This window comes from Hippoglossus hippoglossus, chromosome 3 (assembly GCF_009819705.1).
Source record: "Hippoglossus hippoglossus isolate fHipHip1 chromosome 3, fHipHip1.pri, whole genome shotgun sequence".
NCBI lineage: Eukaryota > Metazoa > Chordata > Actinopteri > Pleuronectiformes > Pleuronectidae > Hippoglossus > Hippoglossus hippoglossus.
This window is the reverse complement of record NC_047153.1, coordinates 7022519-7040073: the sequence shown is the minus strand read 5'-3', so window position 1 is coordinate 7040073 and position 17555 is coordinate 7022519. Positions and strand designations below refer to the sequence as shown.

The following is a 17555-nucleotide window of genomic DNA, read 5'->3' as shown; positions in this document are numbered from 1 at the left end:
TAAATGTTTTCCATATTGTGGGACTCTAAATGGATGCAGGAAATGCTGTCACTCCACTCTGCTTTCCAAACTTCCAGAATGAGGTTTTGGCTCCGGCTGATGCCAGTGTGGTAGATTCCAGCGCGGTACCGACCCTGCTCAGGTTTCCTTCAGGAGTCTCCGCCCTCTCTCCATGAACACAGAGTGTTTTTCCTCTGTCGTCCATTCAGCTCATTTCAGATCTTGTTAAAATGTATTTGCGTGACATGAGGGCAGCCCTGTTATTTCCCTCTGGTCACCGGATGCAAACACACTGACCTAAAGGCATTTTTATATTGTCGTCGACTTTGCAAAACGAAACCTTCTGTCGCCAGCATGTAAAAAGATCTAAACATCTGAACAGCTGTAAGTGTTTGAGTTGATAGTAGAAGATTTGAGGTGGAGCTGCAAGGACAACACAAAAACAAACACATGCACTGACTTAATGAGATATGATTAAAAGAGATTTGAGCACAATGACAAGAAATCTTGCAGATACAGTAAATTTCAGCCAACATGACTCTGCCTGTGCAGCACTGTGCCTGTCAGAGGTCTATGTGTTGAAAATCATATATATACGAAGTTTAAAGCTGACAGGAATCAGTGTAAAGAATGAGCCTTTGGCTACAGCGTAACGAACCTGACAACATTATAACTTGTCAGAGTTTCACACTAATTTATGGACTGCCATCTTTAATGCTTATTCTGTAAGGGTCGCAGGGCTTGAGCCAATTCCTATAGAGCTCAACAACGTGAAGTAAAAAATCCCATTCATTTTCTGCAAAGAGATTATGATCTTCAACCATAATATCTTAACCATCCAAGGTAGACTTACCACGAGCTACAAGATTGTGAAACAATGTTATATGCTCCTGTAGAAGCTACAAGAACATATGATATCAACTGTGGTTTAATAAGATTATGTTTTATTTGTGATGTCAGGGAGAAGTACTGCACTACCCACAATCCTCAGGTGTAATAGCAACGTGTCTGATTGGTAGAGTTCACCACAACCACAAAAATCATGTCTGCTATGATCGGATCATTCAGCATTACAATAGATTTACCACAGAGTAACCATGAGCTTTTTTGGAGATGATGAAAAGAGTCCAAAGGGCTGATAATCACTACATCAAGTTAAAATTCAAGAAGCACGCTGGAAGTCATTGGAAAGGGATCATTAACAATGGTTTATGGGAAAACAAATTCCTTCACTCTTAAAATCATTATGTACACATTATTTTACCTTTGCCTTTTTGCATTCTCCAATTTAAAAAAAATATCAAAAATCAAATGTTTTATCGTTTAAATTCAGTTTGTAGCAGCTCGGCCTGGTTCAACACTTAAAACTCCTTTTACAAAGATTTTCTGAAACCTCAATGGAGAAGATGAAAGTTTCTGTTTCTGTGTTTGACCCTTGTAATTGCAGGAAATACCAAAACAGATCTCAGTTAGTTTTAAGTTGATCCTGAGCAAACCTGTTTTTCACATTTGATTCTTTTCACATTTGCTGCAGTTGACCAGCACACAGCTGTATTACTCAGTTCTGCAGAAGAGTTATGATTTCCGTAGGCCTATTTTAATCGTCTGAAACAAAATTGAAGTGTTCCCTTAAATCATAGTATCTTTAATAGGCCTGACTATTCATAAAAATCATTAGAAATCATGAATTATACATCGGAAAAGTAATGGACCCACTCTGAAGCCTTTCAGCTTTATAGGTATAATCACTGCTGCTCTAAGCGGCTGTACACACATCATCTACAAACTGTGGTGACAGATTGATTTTATTAAGAGTCTGTAAAACTGGTATTAAAATAATCACTGGGACAAAAAGCAATTCATTATAAATAGGTGATAAATTTTAATAACTGTAAGAGTAAAATGTGTCGTTAATGAAGTTATATTAAAGAGGTTACAATGCCTAAGTTCTGTAACGGGGTTAAAATGTTAAAAACTGATTAACATGATTAAAAAACTTTAAAAACACCAATACCTGTTCCCTAGAACCTGTTCTAATCTGTGATCTACCTGCTCAGCCTCGTGATTGATTAGTGATGCCTGCAGAGTCCTGAAGGGGGAGCTCTCGGCCACGATGCCTCATTATCGGTGAAGTGACCACAGAAGAAGAAGCACCGCGTCAGTTACATTTCACCTGTTTCAGGTACGTGAGGAGCACGTGAGCTGATGAACTTCTGAATGTGTTCGCTAAGTTGTTTTATTCGTGTTTTGTTAACACACTGACTGAATGTTTTAAAGCAGTAGTTTGTAATTAGTTAAATGTCAAACAGTTAGCTAGCTAGCTAGCTAGCTAGCTAGCTAGCTAGCTTAAACTCCTCCCTAAGTATCTTACACAGAACAACATGAGGTTAGCATGGCTGCTACACATGTGTGTGTTTTGAGTTTCTTACGTAACAGTCGATGATAAGAAACAATTAATATGAAGAGACACATATTTTATTTGAGAATTTATTTACAATAAATGTTAGTGCCATTTCGAGTTTGTTTATAAATTGATGACGTTTTCATGGATCGAAAGTGCATTTTATTGCGTGAAGTATTTGTACTGAAAGAACCTTTGTAACTATACTTTTGAAAATACATTCTCGGTGAAGCCCCCCGCAGAGGAAGCATCGTGTCTGAAGCCGCTTTCGGACATGATCTGTTGAATCTTTCGCAGGAATTGTGTACAGATTTTCTCTGGAGTTTGCCGGAGGAGGTAACATGTTCATTCCGCGGTGGACATCACATGTTTTTGTTCACAGTGCATCAACACCGGCCACGGCCCTTATCACCGAAAACTATTTTCTTCTTTGTTCAGGTCTTCTATGTGTCTTGCACCACTTTTTCATCCTGAGATTTCTTTTTCCCACTTTTCCACATTTCCAGAGGATATCCTGATGTTTTCTCACATCGGCTCCAGACATTCTGCTGACTTTCTTTCTTTGCCTCTGGCGGGAGAAAGTCGGCAGAAAGTCCGGAGGCTGTCACTCGGACATTTGCATTCACACACCTACATCCCTTTGACAGCAGCTTGAAAGTCCTTTTATACATTTCCCCTCTGTCGGGGTGTAACAGTATCAGCATCACTTGGGTCTGAAACTAAACTGTACTTTAGCATTACAAAACGTGCTGGCCTTCATCAGACAACCCCAGACTGTAGGAGACTTTAAAACTGACTCTTTCATCTCTTTTTTCTTTCTTCTTCCTCTCTTTGACACACACGGACATTATTCTCATTATCAAAGCGACTTATTGAACCCCGGTGGTGAGCCGAGTCCACAAAGCCTTATTGTCTGACCTCCTCTTCAACCAGTCAGAGGTATACGGCCATTTTTCATCTCCCACCCTTTGTCTCAAGCAAGGTGTTAAAAACTGAAAGAAAAGGCTGGAACTGAGATCTCCGGTCTCTGTTGTACAAGAGTTACAAAACATGTTTGAAGTTGAAAGCGTCTCTTTCGTCTCATCACGTTGACAAGAAAAGATAAAACTGCCGTGTTTGCCTGCAACAGTTATCAGATAATGTTTCAAAAGGTTTGTTGAACAAAAGATGCAGCGAGTGAATCATGTAGGTAGTGTGTACATGTATGGTGCCCTGATGCATTTTTACATTTTTTATGTTATTGCTTTTACTTTTACTTAATAAGATCAGTAGATAATGATTCTTCTGTCACTGATCAAATCAAAGTGCATGAGGCATATTACCGGGGATTCTTGGGGGCTTTTGTATGAAGCTGTCAATCAAACTGTGGCGGAGGTGAGAAAGCTATGTCGGCCTGTCAGTGTCCTGGCGTTGCAGGTACTAGCCTGAGCCCTGAAGGCAACATTACCACGACTACTGATGTTCTTAAGATTGTTGGAGTTGTCAATACATGCCCTGCAGTGCTGCAGTTGGCTGTCGCTGCTGCGTTCAAATCAGATTCAAATCTCTCTCTCTGTCTCTCTCTCTCTCTCTGTCAGGGCTCAATGTTTTATTCTTACATTTTCATTTTGGTATGCTGGGAAGTCCTGAATGTCAAGACATCTTCAAAAAATATGAACAAACAATGAACCTGAAATGTGAAATTACATTGTGGCAGAGATAAAGCACAAACACAATCGAATTTTCTACTATATCTTCACTTTCTATTCAGAGACAGTTATCTACTAAAAGGGCAAACAGAGGCATACATACTCTTGTCTAAAATACACCAATGAATTTTACGAGCACTTCTAAATATGCTTGATTTCACATTCTGCAGCAGATCAATATCAATGATATTTAATACTTGATCTGGTGCTTTATTGTACATATTTCTATTTATATATTTGTCTTACTTTGATATATATAACTCTTAAAGAAAGAATTTCTTGTACATATGACAATAAATGCTTTGAACTTTAAGACTTTAAATTTTACATCATCAGAACTGACTCACTCTCTCGTTGAAGGTTTTAAAGTTTTACTGATGGCACAGCAGGCTTTTTGCTGCCATCTTCTGGCACTAGTGTAATAAGTCATGCAATGTTTTTCTTTCTGCAGACGGAATGATTCGTATCATGAAATGTCTTATTCTGATGATGTATATCACAAGACATAGTATTAAATACAAAACCGATTTAAAAGGTCTCCCTGGTGCAGAGGTTTTCGCTGTTTTCAGACTGTCAAAAACCCTCTGTTAATAATAACAATAATAATTGGCATAGCACTTTTTAAACACGGTTAATATATAGGTCAAAATAAACACATTGCAAATATAGATGCATTGAGCGAGACGTGGGGTACACCCAGGTCAGGCCCCCTGGCCCTATACAGACTCACATAAACACCTACCAGTCCCCTGTCAACATAAGCTGCACGTCCTTTGGACTGTGAGAGGAAGCCAGAGTAAAGGCCCAGGTGGGCAGTTAGATTCCAACCCACATCCATTTTGCTGTGAGGCGTCAGCGCTAACCACTGGACCACCATGCCACGCTACGCCATATGTAAATTTAATGAAATAGTTCTGTTTTGTTTATTCATAAATAAAACTCTTATTTTGCCCATTAACCTGACTTGTGGCTGCCCCTTCCTTGTCGCCAACATTGAGGTTTGTGAAACATGAAACCACCACCACTAACCCGTGTTGCTTTTCCTCAATGTGACCAAATGTCATTGCAGTATAGAAAGAGGTGGACTTAATTGAGATGAGCAGCACACACACGAGTGCCTCATTTCCATGCTCCTCTTAACACAGGACCCTCGTTTCCAAACAGCATTCGGCAGATCACATAGATCTCTTTGTTTGCGCTCCTACATAATGATCAGCTGCAGCCCCCTTTTTTTAAAGGCTCGTGGAATTTGATAACAACTCCAGCAACAATCGTGTTCCTCTCACACATATTGTTCAAGTGTGGCAATACAATGGTAGCCCAGGGACATTATTTGCATATTGTCAAGGGGTGCATGAATAGGGCTTAGAAGAATGAGAAATTATATCAGCCACAAAGAAAATCAATGGTCTGTGACCAAATGCTTGATCTTCTATGCCTGTGTTATATGAGACTGGGGGGTTTTGTTGTCATAAAAATGCAAATGGAAGACTGGTGTGCAGGATATAATGTGCAATTATCACTAAAAGAGGAATTTTACTCGATCAAATCTTCTTTAGTGTTCTGTATAGTAGGATGTGCAGCGGACGGTATCATACAAGGCCAAAATTGTAGGATGATTTTAGACATACTTCATTTCTTATAGCTTGTAATCTGTAATAGTCAGGGCTTGTCACAGCAGTAAATCACCTTCAGAAAACACTAAGGATGGTTTTGATAAATACCAGGTTTTTAGCTCATGATTTAATTTTGTTCTGTAAAGGATCTAAACAGCCTGAAAGATGTCTGTTAAATCAAAGTGCTTCCCTCAAGTGTAGGACATGGAATAATTAACACGTGCAAATGCTTGTAGTAAAGCAGCCATTACCAATGGGTGGCACTATTTACCTTCTTTTCTTTTCCACCTCAATATTACAAATGTTAACGGCAGAATAAGGGGGACCAGATGTCTTTCTTTTGCAATTATGAAGCTTGTTGTGACGAAAGTCCCTCCATGTGAAAATAAATCATTTGAATGTTTTTAAAATGCTTTAATAATTTCATATATATTAAACTCACTTAGATGCTTGATCTGAGAAAAAGCTGGAAAATGTCATGACTAACTTGAGTTTTATAGTAATATAAAGGATTCTATAGGAGTGGAGCTGACCAAAGGCTGCATGGTTGCTGTCGTAAATCTCCTGGATCATCGAGGAATGTCTGGCTGCACAGAGTGAATATGAAAAAAGATGATAGAGAAACACAGAGGACAAGATCTGGAAAACCTCAGAATTACCCTAAAAATGGAAAACAACAATATTTTGGTTGTCTAAACTACTGCAACTCCCTCCTGGCTGATCTGCCTGCTAGTGCCATCCGACCTCTGCAGCTCATCCACAATGCAGCAGCTCGACTGGTCTTCAACCAACCTGCGTTCTCTCACACTACACCGCTCCTCCGCTCCCTTCACTGGTTACCAGTGGCTGCCTGTATCCACTTCAAGACACTAGTACTTGCGTACCGTGCTGTAAACGGATCGGATCACACAAAACTTTGAATCTCCAAAAAGTCTTCATAGGGTGTGAGTGTGTCAATTACGTTTCTAACATGCTACAGACGACAAAATGAAAAAACAACAATGACACATGTCTGCAGTAGAAAATATATAGGAAAACTGGAGCACCCGGAGAAAACCTAGTAACCCTCGACGCTGTCGCCCCCCGGGAAAAATGTACTGTGTACATTCAAGTTTAGCAGTCTATCAAAAAAACAATCTTGAAGTAGCCTGGTAGTTGTATGAATGTCTGTAAGAAGTCAATGTTTATTAATAATTTTGACACTGAACTGTACTCTAATAATAAATAAATATTGTTTCCTCGTTTCAAGTAAAATACGGTTTGCATACAAAATAAAGAGCTTTTTAAAAAGTCAGCTTAAAATAAAATGCTTAATTTTTGAAAAATATAAATAAATAGATGAAGTTTGAGTTTCCCCTTTTCCTCTTTTTTTCTTAATATATAACTACATTTCACATATAAACAATCTCAACAAACATTATCAACTTAACAGCTTTAACTTTCCTCTGTGTTCCCACTTCCTCTGGTTCAGGGAGAGAAGTAAACTCTTCCATGTGCTGCCAGGAGTCACTAACGTAAAGACGAAAAATGCTGAGCTACCGTAAGGTAGTCTGATTTTAACTTGCTCAGTTAAATGCGAGGAAAAAGTGCGCAGGTTAAAATCGAAGCGGTCCGTCACAATCTAATACCAGCGTCTGGGTCCGTACCGAGCGGCTTCTGACCGATCCGACTATTGGGGCCTATGCTAGATGTTCGTGGGTGTTTTTTTCTTCGGTTCAGCTTGCTCTTCAGGTGAGTCCATGATTTGACTGTACGCAGCCACCTTCCTTACGACGTGTCGACGCACGTTCCGCAAGTCGACGTATTTACGTAATCGAGGACGTCGATTAGGTCGACGCCCCAGCCCTAATACTATGAAGACTTTCAGTCAGGGTTTAGAGCTCATCATAGCACAGAGACAGCCTTGGCAAAAGTCGCTAATGACCTTCTAATAGGTTCAGACCAAGGGTTTGTGTCTGTTCTCGTCCTTTAGACCTTAGTGCAGCATCCGATGCTATTGATCATCAAATTTTATGACAGAGACTAAAACAGTTAATTGGCATTAAAGGAAGCGCCCTAACCTGGTTTAAATCATATTTTTCAGATCGATTCCAATTTGTACGAGATACATCGAGTAAATTCGATATATCGCCCACCTCCCCTACTCACTAATACATGTTACTGACTTGACTTCTTCCCCGGATTCCCTATGCTTTATCGTTGGCAGATCCAGGGCCGCAGCTGCGGCCACATCGTGGAATATGATGGTAGATCGCGAATCAGAGATCGTGATCTTAATGGCAGATCCTGTATCGTTGTGACGACGGGCTCGCCGTTACTAAATACTTGTTTAATTATTTACCTTCATTAAAATACATCTCTTGATATGCATACTTGGGATACACACAATATCATAGATAAATTGGTGAACAGTAAATTAACACACACAGTAATTTAGTAAAAGAATATTTATTTATTGTTTTTTGATAATTTGGTTGTATACTTCAGGTCGCAGAGTCTGAGGACACAGGTGGAGACAATGGTTGTGGCATCGTGTCGCTCACCTGTAAAATACACAGAGCGCACATTGATTATGTTTTCAGTGTGGCAAAATGTTGGTGAATTGGAGACTCTTTATAAAGTGACAGGTATTAGGAAATTGAGATGGATGTGTTGTCAGCTGTTAACTTAACTCTCTGTCTGCTCTCCTTTCTCTCAGAGTGTTCGGGCAAAAGACTTCCCCGGGGGCACAAACGCTTTCCTGAATTATTCCTGAGATGTTTTCGAGAGCAATCCACAATTAAGGCCTTCACAGCTGGTATTTCAAAATGTATCATGTGTTTCAAGTGGTTGTGCATCTTTCCGTACAGTTCATCATACACTTTAGCAGCCACTTTCTTGCTGCTCACATTTGGGAAAACCCACTCCGTGACAGGGTAGTCTGTCATGATTGCATTCATCAGCTGATGTGCTTGGCAGATGGTAATCTTCTCTCCATAGTGCCTTTTTGATTTACACTTTCTTAAGACATCCACGACCACCAAGGCGACATATGTCCGGAGTTCCATCTCTAGCTCTGTCATCTCACAGTCAGACTGTGTACTTGTATTGTCTGATACGATCTGACTATCTGTTGGAATCTCATCAGGTAAGAAGACCATTTGACCTGGTATCATCTCAGTGTTCTCTGAAAATCGGACTGTGTTCTCCATCATCTCGTGTTCTTCTGTCCTCTGTAAGCTGGGTGTCTTTCGGTCCTGTTATCTGGTCGACAGATTCCACAAAGTGGGACAATTCTCTCCGGAGGTGTTTAGTCTAAAATCAAAAACTGAAAACACGTGACGTGTCACTGTGCTGCGCCTCCTGACGAAGGTTCAACCCTCTTGGGTCTTCTCTATAAAAAATAAAATTGTGACTTGTGACTTTAAACGAATTTCGTATAGATAAACTGTGGTTGTTTTAACTCACATATCAAATTACATGTTATTTATTTGAGTTGTCTACATCCATGTATTGTCTTTGTAATAAATCATGTTATTACTACTTCGTGACGTCTACGAATTGTCTTTTTTTAAATAATTGAACTGTGACTTGTGATTTTAAGCGAATTTCGTATAGATAAACTGATTGTTTTAACTTACATATCAAATTACATATTATTTATTTTCTTAGTGTTTATATGAGTTGTCTACATCCATGTATTCTTTTTGTGATCCATCATGTTGTTATTACTACTTCGTAACATCCACGAATTGTCTTTTTTTCCAATAGTCTTTGTGATTTGTGAGTTTCTTTCTTGTTGTGAGTAAATCAATATATATGTGTGTATTTATTCTTTTTGATTAATGTAATTTGGAGAATATGTTGTACAGAATATCTGGACCTAGATAAACACTGTTGTTCTCAAGTTAGAAGGGTTTAGGTTCAGACCCCTCCCATGACAATCGAGAATGACAATCCATTGGTCTCAATTACCCCAGGAGAATTGGATAATGACAATCCTTGGGTCACCCTAACCCTGACCGGCCAGGGCTTGCGTATGATCGCACGCACATGCACACACAGACACACTCTGGGTCAATTCGACCCAGGAACAACACAAGGGTTAAGGTCCGTCCGTCTGTCCCATTCTCGTAAACCCTCAGCTCCCACATAGTTTTATATTTCACTTTACATGTTTTCAAAGCAATGTTTTTCAGTTTATTGTGGAGTGAATTCAAGACCAAACTACATGTATATATACTTTTAAAAAATGTATTGGAAAATATATTGGAAAACCGGAGCACCCGGAGAAAACCTAGTGACAGTGGACGGCTCTAAGTACTATTTTTTTTCTATTTGGCCTTTTTATTCCTTTCGGAACATAGGCCATTGATGAATTGTTTCCACCCTCGTCTGTCTTGAGCCGTCCTCTCCAGCTGTTTCCACGTCAGCCCCTTCTTCTTGAATTCCTGCTCTGTGCTCCTTCTCCAGGTGTTTTTGGGTCATCCTCTACCACGATTGCCTTGTGGGTTCCATGTCAGTGCCTGTTTTGTTATTGCTGTTGTGTTTCTTCGTAGTGGGTGTCCAATCCAGCTCCATTTTCTCCTTAACAGCTGTATATCTACTGTTTCTTGTTTTGTGCATTCCCACAGGTTGATGTTGCTAATTGTGTTTGGCCAGAAGACTCCAAGGATGCGTCTTAGGCAGTGGTTTATGAAGGTTTGCAGTTTGTTCGTGATGTTAGTGGTGGTTCTCCAGGTTTCGGAGCCATAGAGCAGCACGGTTTTAACGTTGGAGTTGAAGATTTGAAGATTCGTCTTGAGGGAGATTTTTTTACTTTTCCAACTTTTGTTTAAGATGTTGAATGTTGTTCTTGCTTTCCCAATTCTTGTCTTCACGTCCTCCTCTGTCCCACCATCAACAGCTATCACACTTCCCAGGTAGGTGAATTTGTCAACATCTTCCAGCGTCTGGTCCCCGATGGTTATTGGGTCCATGTTCTTGGTGTTTATCCGCATTACTTTGGTTTTTGGTCCATTTATTTTTAGTCCAAGTCCAGCTGCAGTTTTTCCTAGCAGTTTGGATTTGTCCTGCATCTGTTGGTGGCTATGGGAGAGTAGTGCGATGTCATCCGCAAAGTCGAGCTCCTCCAGATGTTCTGTCAGACTCCACTGGATGCCAGTCCTTTTATTGTGGGTTGATTGTACCATGATCCAGTCAATGCACAGAAGGAAGGGGAAAGCAGGCAGCCCTGTTTCACGCCGGTGAGCACTTTGAATTTTTCTTGTGCGCTTCCCTGGAAGAGGATGTTGCATTGCATGTCCCAGTACATGTTCTTAATGATGTTGATATACTTTGGGGGGGTTCCATAGTGTGCCATGAGTTTCCATAGCATTTCACGGTCTACACTGTCAAATGGCTTTTCAAAGTCTATGAAATTGACATAAACAGGTGTTTGCCATTCTATGGACTGCTCAATAATGATCCTGAGGCTAGCAATTTGGTCGCTGCATGATCTTTCATTCCTGAAACCAGCTTGGTTTTCTCTCAGTTCATCATCAACCCCCTTACGCAGTCTCTCCAAGATGATGCGGCTGAACACTTTGCCTGGTGTTGATAGCAACATGATCCCTCGGTAGCTGTTGCAATCCCTGAGGTTTCCTTTCTTTGGTATGACAGAAATGAGCCCGTCCTTCCAGTCTGTGTGGTATGTTTCCTTCTTCAATCCATATGGTCTTTATTAGCTGGTGGAGCATGGTGGTTGAGGTGTCGAGATCCGCTTGTAGAGCCTCTGATGGGACGTCATCTGGCCCTGCTGCTTTGCCACGTCGCAATGCCTTGATGGCCTTCCTCACCTCAGATCTTGGGATCTTGTTGATGTCAAGCATGTGCGTGGCTGGTGGGATCTCTACCTTTTGGGCAGGGGGCTGTCTGTGAGCAGCTCCCTAAAGTGTTCTGTCCACCTTTGATGTTGTTCTTCCTTGGTGGTGAGGAGTCGTCCCTGTTTGTCCCTGATCTGAGTGTTTGTCTGCCTAAAGTGGACGGCTCTAAGTACAGGTTTTCAAAAAGAATACCAACATCTCAGGATGAAAAGGCAGAGCCGTACACGTAGAAGACACCAATGAAGCTGTCCAGAGAGCTTTTCATCATAAGGGCCAACGCTGGTGTCGATGTGGTGAAAACACTTGATCACCGCAGCAGAATGAATATAGTAGAATTAATGTCATGTTTTTCTCAAAGAGCTAATAGCTAAAATGACCATTCCAAATATAGCTCCTATTCCTAACAGTCCAGAAGTCCCACCCATAAGGAAATTGGACTTGAAACTGCTAGGTTAGTCATGCTTACGCTTTCCTGAATTATTCCTGAGATGTTTTCGAAAGCAATCCACAATTAAGGCCTTCACAGCTGGTATTTCAAAATGTATCATGTGTTTCAAGTGGTTGTGCATCTTTCCGTACAGTTCATCATACACTTTAGCAGCCACTTTCTTGCTGCTCACATTTGGGAAAACCCACTCCGTGACAGGATAGTCTTTCATGATTGCATTCATCAGCTGATGTGCTTGGCAGATGGTAATCTTCTCTCCATAGTGCCTTTTTGATTTACACTTTCTTAAGGCATCCACGACCACCAAGGCGACATATGTCCGGAGTTCCATCTCTAGCTCTGTCATCTCACAGTCAGACTGTGTACTTGTATTGTCTGATACGATCTGACTATCTGTTGGAATCTCATCAGGTAAGAAGACCATTTGACCTGGTATCATCTCAGTGTTCTCTGAAAATCGGACTGTGTTCTCCATCATCTCGGTGTTCTTCTGTGCTCTCTAAGCTGGGTGTCTTTCGGTCCTGTTATCTGGTCAACAGATTCCACTACAAGCAGATTTGTTCTACGCTTATATCTTTAGAGATTAAACAGACTAACCCTAACCCTTAAACAAAATGTCCCTAAATGTCCCCTTTGATCTGCTCTGATCAAATTACAGTCTCTTTATTTGGTTTATTGGAAGGTGACATTAAGGTGCATTACCTGAAATTTCTAAAGAGATCAAAGACATTTGTCATTTAGCTGAAAGACATTTCTGTTTTTAGTGACATTTTATGACAAATCAGCTTGTAGAATAATCTGTTGAGAAATTGTTAAACAGATACAAAGGCTGAATAGATCTGGGATCTGCGGCAACTGAGTGAGCCTGTGCCTTGCTGGTTGTACCAAGTAGGCATGGCACTTAAGTCCGCTGGGCATGAAGCGGAGGCTGCATATGTTACGGGTCCCAGGATTGGTACCACAGCAACAAAGTATGTCCACTACTAACCTGTAAAATACAGCATGAATGCAGCAGCAATAAAGACACGGAGCATTCAGTTCATCATCCAGACTGCATCTTATTCAAATTCAACACAATTTGAAATACAAACATTTCTCTGAGTGTCAGTGTTTCAGTTGATAACTGCATTTTAAAGTGCATAAAACATACATTCAATTATCCTCTCCTTTGTAATGGAATGTGTTCTCAGTGTTACTCACACTTCTGGTGTACATCTTATGTCTCTTTACTTCAAACATCTTAATACACATTATCACTCATATATAAGTGAACAGGGCTACTATAATCACATAGTGCAGGTTACAGTGATACTTAACTGTAGTGACATCAGAAATGAATTCTGGACATGCACACTTAATCACAACACAGTTTTCACTCAGGAAGAAATACAAACATTTTCAATATAAACCTATTGAACATTAGCTTATAACTGGTATTTATAAGGCACAATAACAATACATGACTTTATTACAGCGTGTGTGTGTCGGCGCTGAAATACACACTGTGTAAAGTAAACACTATACTATAGCGACCTGCCTGCAAGACTACCTCGCAGGTAAAATAAACACCTATACAGGCGATTGTTGTCACCACCCACCTAGTGGCGCGAGTGTCTCCCGCCTCACTGTCCAGCGGAGTTTCAAAGTTTTTAACAGTCCAACAAAATAATCAAACCAACATCAATATGTCTCAATGACACTCGTGGTGATCAAGCTAAACTTTAGGAGTTAATGTAAGTGACTCTCACCCACTACTAACCTGTAAAATACAGCATGAATGCAGCAGCAATAAAGACACGGAGCATTAAGTTCTTCATCCAGACTGCATCTGACATGTGGGCGGAAGTTACCCCCAAAGAGACAGTATGGGGTGCAACTGCTCCCGTGCCAAACGTTCCACCTGAGTGCTGCTGTCATTTACTGATCTCTCCATAATGCATATGAAACATAAACCCACGTGACTATGTAATAATCGCAAAAATTACTGTTAACCCTCGTGTTGTTCCTGGGTCGGATTGACCCAGAGTGTGTGTGTGTGTGTCTGTGCGTACGATCATACGCAAGCCCTGGCCGGTTAGGGTTAGGGTGACCCAAGGATTGTCATTATCCAATTCTTCTGGGGTAATTGAGACCAATGGTTTGGTTTGTCATTCTCGATTCTCCTGGGGGGTCATTTAGATCCCCCAGAGAGGGCGCTGTGGTGCTCTGTGGGGTCATTTAGACCCACACCTGATTCCAATTACAATCTAGGGGGGTTCATTAGACCCACATAGAATTCTCCGTGTGCCACTCTCTCACGGACCATGGCACGATGTCGCGTCAGTAGCGTTTCACCAGAGAACAGGTTCTCCAACAGCTATTCTCCCAGCAACCATCCTCTGAACCCGAAGAGGACGCGAAAGAGCCAGACTGAGAAGCAGACCGAGAAGAAGACAGAGAGGACGGCGACGGTGACTACGAAGACGGCGACGAAGACTACGACCCAGTGGGTGATGCTTCTGCAGATTCGTCATCCTTGGAAGAGGAAGAAGAAGAAGAAGAAGAAGACCACGGCGACACCACCACCATCACCACCGGACTCGTGGAAAGAGAGACTGTTAGGATTTTAATAATATAATTAGACACTATAGCCCCGAAAAGGATCGATTTTACGCGCACCATGTTTGTACCTTAACAGAAAGAATTAATGTTTTGTTATGTGTTAGGACTGTAATCCGTGGCATACAATAACACTGTACTTAAACTTGTTCTCATACATAAACCTTTATATATATTACAGTTGTCATGCCCTCTGCCTCATCTGCCCCCTAGTCGCTCTCGCTCTCTGTGTGTGCGCGCGCGCGCGCGCGTGTGTGGAGACTAATTGCAGATGAGGACCTGGTGTGCTGGAGTTGGGGTCTTGGCTACACAGCTGCTGTTGATCGGTCAGCTACCTTTATAAGCTCCAGCCCTGCTCTCAGTCTTCGCCGGACTATAGACTAAGTTACCGTCGGTACTGCCAGCCATCACCTTTAGTAAACGATACTAGAAGATTCTGAAACTTCCTGTTTTGCTGTGTCCTGACTTTCCCTGTCACCCTGCCCAGGATCAACAGCTGGACATTAGCCCTGACTCCAGCCTCAGATTTCTGCCTGCCTGCTCCACACGGACATTCATCACCCCTGACTCCAGCCTCGGATTCCTGCCTGCCTACCTGTTCCACACGATCATACTATTAAACCCTGTTTGACTTGACTTCTGTCTCAAGCCTGTCTCTGCCTCCAAAGCCTGGTCCTAACAACAGTATTCCTTTAGCTTTATTCAACATCACACATACATGAATGCACTGTGCTCATTAAGACACTGTGACCTATGACTTAGAAAGAAATCAAGCAGCCACCTCAGCTTCTGAAGGGCAGATAGGAAAGGCGTTGTCTTGTCTGAAAAACACACATGCTTATGCACACAGAACATACAGCCGATAAAGCAGGAACACAAGATTTCTCACTCCAATGAACAACAACACCATATCTGCAAAACTACTGAAGACCCACAAGGCTTCAGCCGGGTCAAAGCTTGTTTTTAATACACAAAACCAAACACTGTCAGAATGTGAAGATTTGCCCAGCTACTATAAAAGGAGGGGCGAACTTGGGAGCAGCTCCTCATCATTGGCGGATTCTAGGGCCAAGAGGATGGGACCACGCCTGCGCACCAGCAAGAGAGAGGCAGGGCTAAACCACCGTGATTCCCCCTCGTTATTGACCAATGAAGTTCTACCTACTATTATAAATATTGCACCTGTCGTCCGTTCGGGGCGACTCTTGACTACCCCGTGCTACTGACTTAGCCGAAGCTGTGTATTGAGTGCCCATAGCTATGTGCACATAGCTATGCTGTACCTTTTCATTGCTTCTGAATAAATACTTGTTGAACCAAACCGAGACCGGCTCTTCTCATATCTCGGGATAAAAGAACACGACAAGACCTTCCCGTCAAGAAACGGGGAAATAGCATGGTCCTCGAGGGCGTACGGCCAAGCGGAGGGCCACTGCTGCTCCTCCTCCTCTGCTGCGGCTCAAAGCGGGGTCCCCCGGGGCCCCACGATCCACGCGACGTCCCGCACCGGTGACCTAGCCTCGACGTTCCGCTTGTTCATCACGCCGACGGTAGAGAACATCATCCTGGAGATGACGAATCGGGAGGGTCGTCGAAAATACGGCGACGAATGGAAAGGGATGGATGAGACCGACCTGCGCGCCTACGTAGGGCTGCTGATCTTAGCGGGCGTGTACAGGTCCCGGGGCGAGGCCGCCGCCAGCCTGTGGGACGCCGAGAGCGGCCGGGCGATATATCGTGCCACGATGCCCCTAAAACTCTTCCACACGTACTCCAGACTGCTGTGCTTCGACGGCCGCGAGACGAGACGAGCCACGGACAAATTGGCAGCCGTGCGAGAGGTCTGGGACGCGTGGGTGTCGCGGCTACCGCGCCTCTACAACCCGGGGCCCGAAGTGACCGTGGACGAGCAACTGGTTCCGTTCAGAGGTTAGTCTTTTTTTTTTTTTATATTATTATTATGTTATGTTATGTTATGTAGATAGCAGCTGCTAGTCCTCGTCCTCATCTCATCTCATCTCTTCTCCTCCTGTTTTTCTCCCTAGGCCGGTGTCCGTTCCGTCAGTACATGCCCAGCAAGCCGGCGAAATACGGGATCAAGTCGTGGGTGGCCTGCGATGCGAAATCAAGCTACGCTTGGAAGATGCAAGTGTACACCGGAAAGCCGAGCGGCGGACGCCCAGAACGGAACCAGGGGTTGCGGGTAGTGCTCGATGTAACGGAGGGACTGCACGGTCGTAACGTCACGTGCGACAATTACTTCACCTCCTACGAACTCGCACGACAGCTCCTGGTGAGGAAGTTCACTGTGGTCGGCACCGTTCGGAAGAACAAGCCCGAGCTCCCGACCGGGCTGCTTGCGGTCAAGGGAAGAGAGGTGTTCTCATCCAAGTTCGCATTCACGCCCACGGCCACTCTGGTGTCCTACATCCCAAAGAAAAACAGGAACGTGGTGCTCCTGAGCACACTGCACGCCGAGGCCGACATCAGCGACCGTGAGGACGGGAAACCGGTCATCGTCCTGGACGACAACCTAGACAAGGTGATCGGAACGTACAGCTGCAGGAGGATGACCGCGCGCTGGCCCCTGGTCGTCTTTCACAACATTCTGGACGTCTCTTCCTATGACGCCTTTGTGATATGGAGAGAGATCAACCCAGACTGGATGCCGGGCAAGCGGAACAAGCGGAGGGTGTTCCTAGAGCAGCTGGGAAAGGCTCTCGTGACTCCGTTCATCGCACGAAGGGAGCGCATCCCCCGCACGGAAGCGTCCGCCGCGGTTGTGAAGGCTGTAAAAGTCGCCGCCGCCGCACAGAGAGCTCTTGACTACGACGCTCGACCCGAGCGTCCGGCCTCCTCCATAGCCCTAGCAGCAGCCCCGCTCGGGGCGAGTAAGAAGAAGAGGTGTCAGATATGCCCCAGGAAAAAGGACTGTAAAACTCACACCGTGTGCCGCGGGTG

The 17555-nt window shown here is 43.1% G+C and overlaps 1 long non-coding RNA gene across 1 annotated transcript; it reads right to left on the bottom strand.

Annotated features, from left to right (window-relative positions):
- Positions 1-662: 662 nt before the first annotated feature.
- On the bottom strand, positions 663-13955 carry LOC117756342. Its single transcript, XR_004612788.1, has 3 exons — positions 13756-13955; positions 4130-4134; positions 663-673 (listed from the first exon to the last, which is right to left on the bottom strand). It is a non-coding gene; the product is annotated as an uncharacterized LOC117756342 (long non-coding RNA).
- Positions 13956-17555: the final 3600 nt, after the last annotated feature.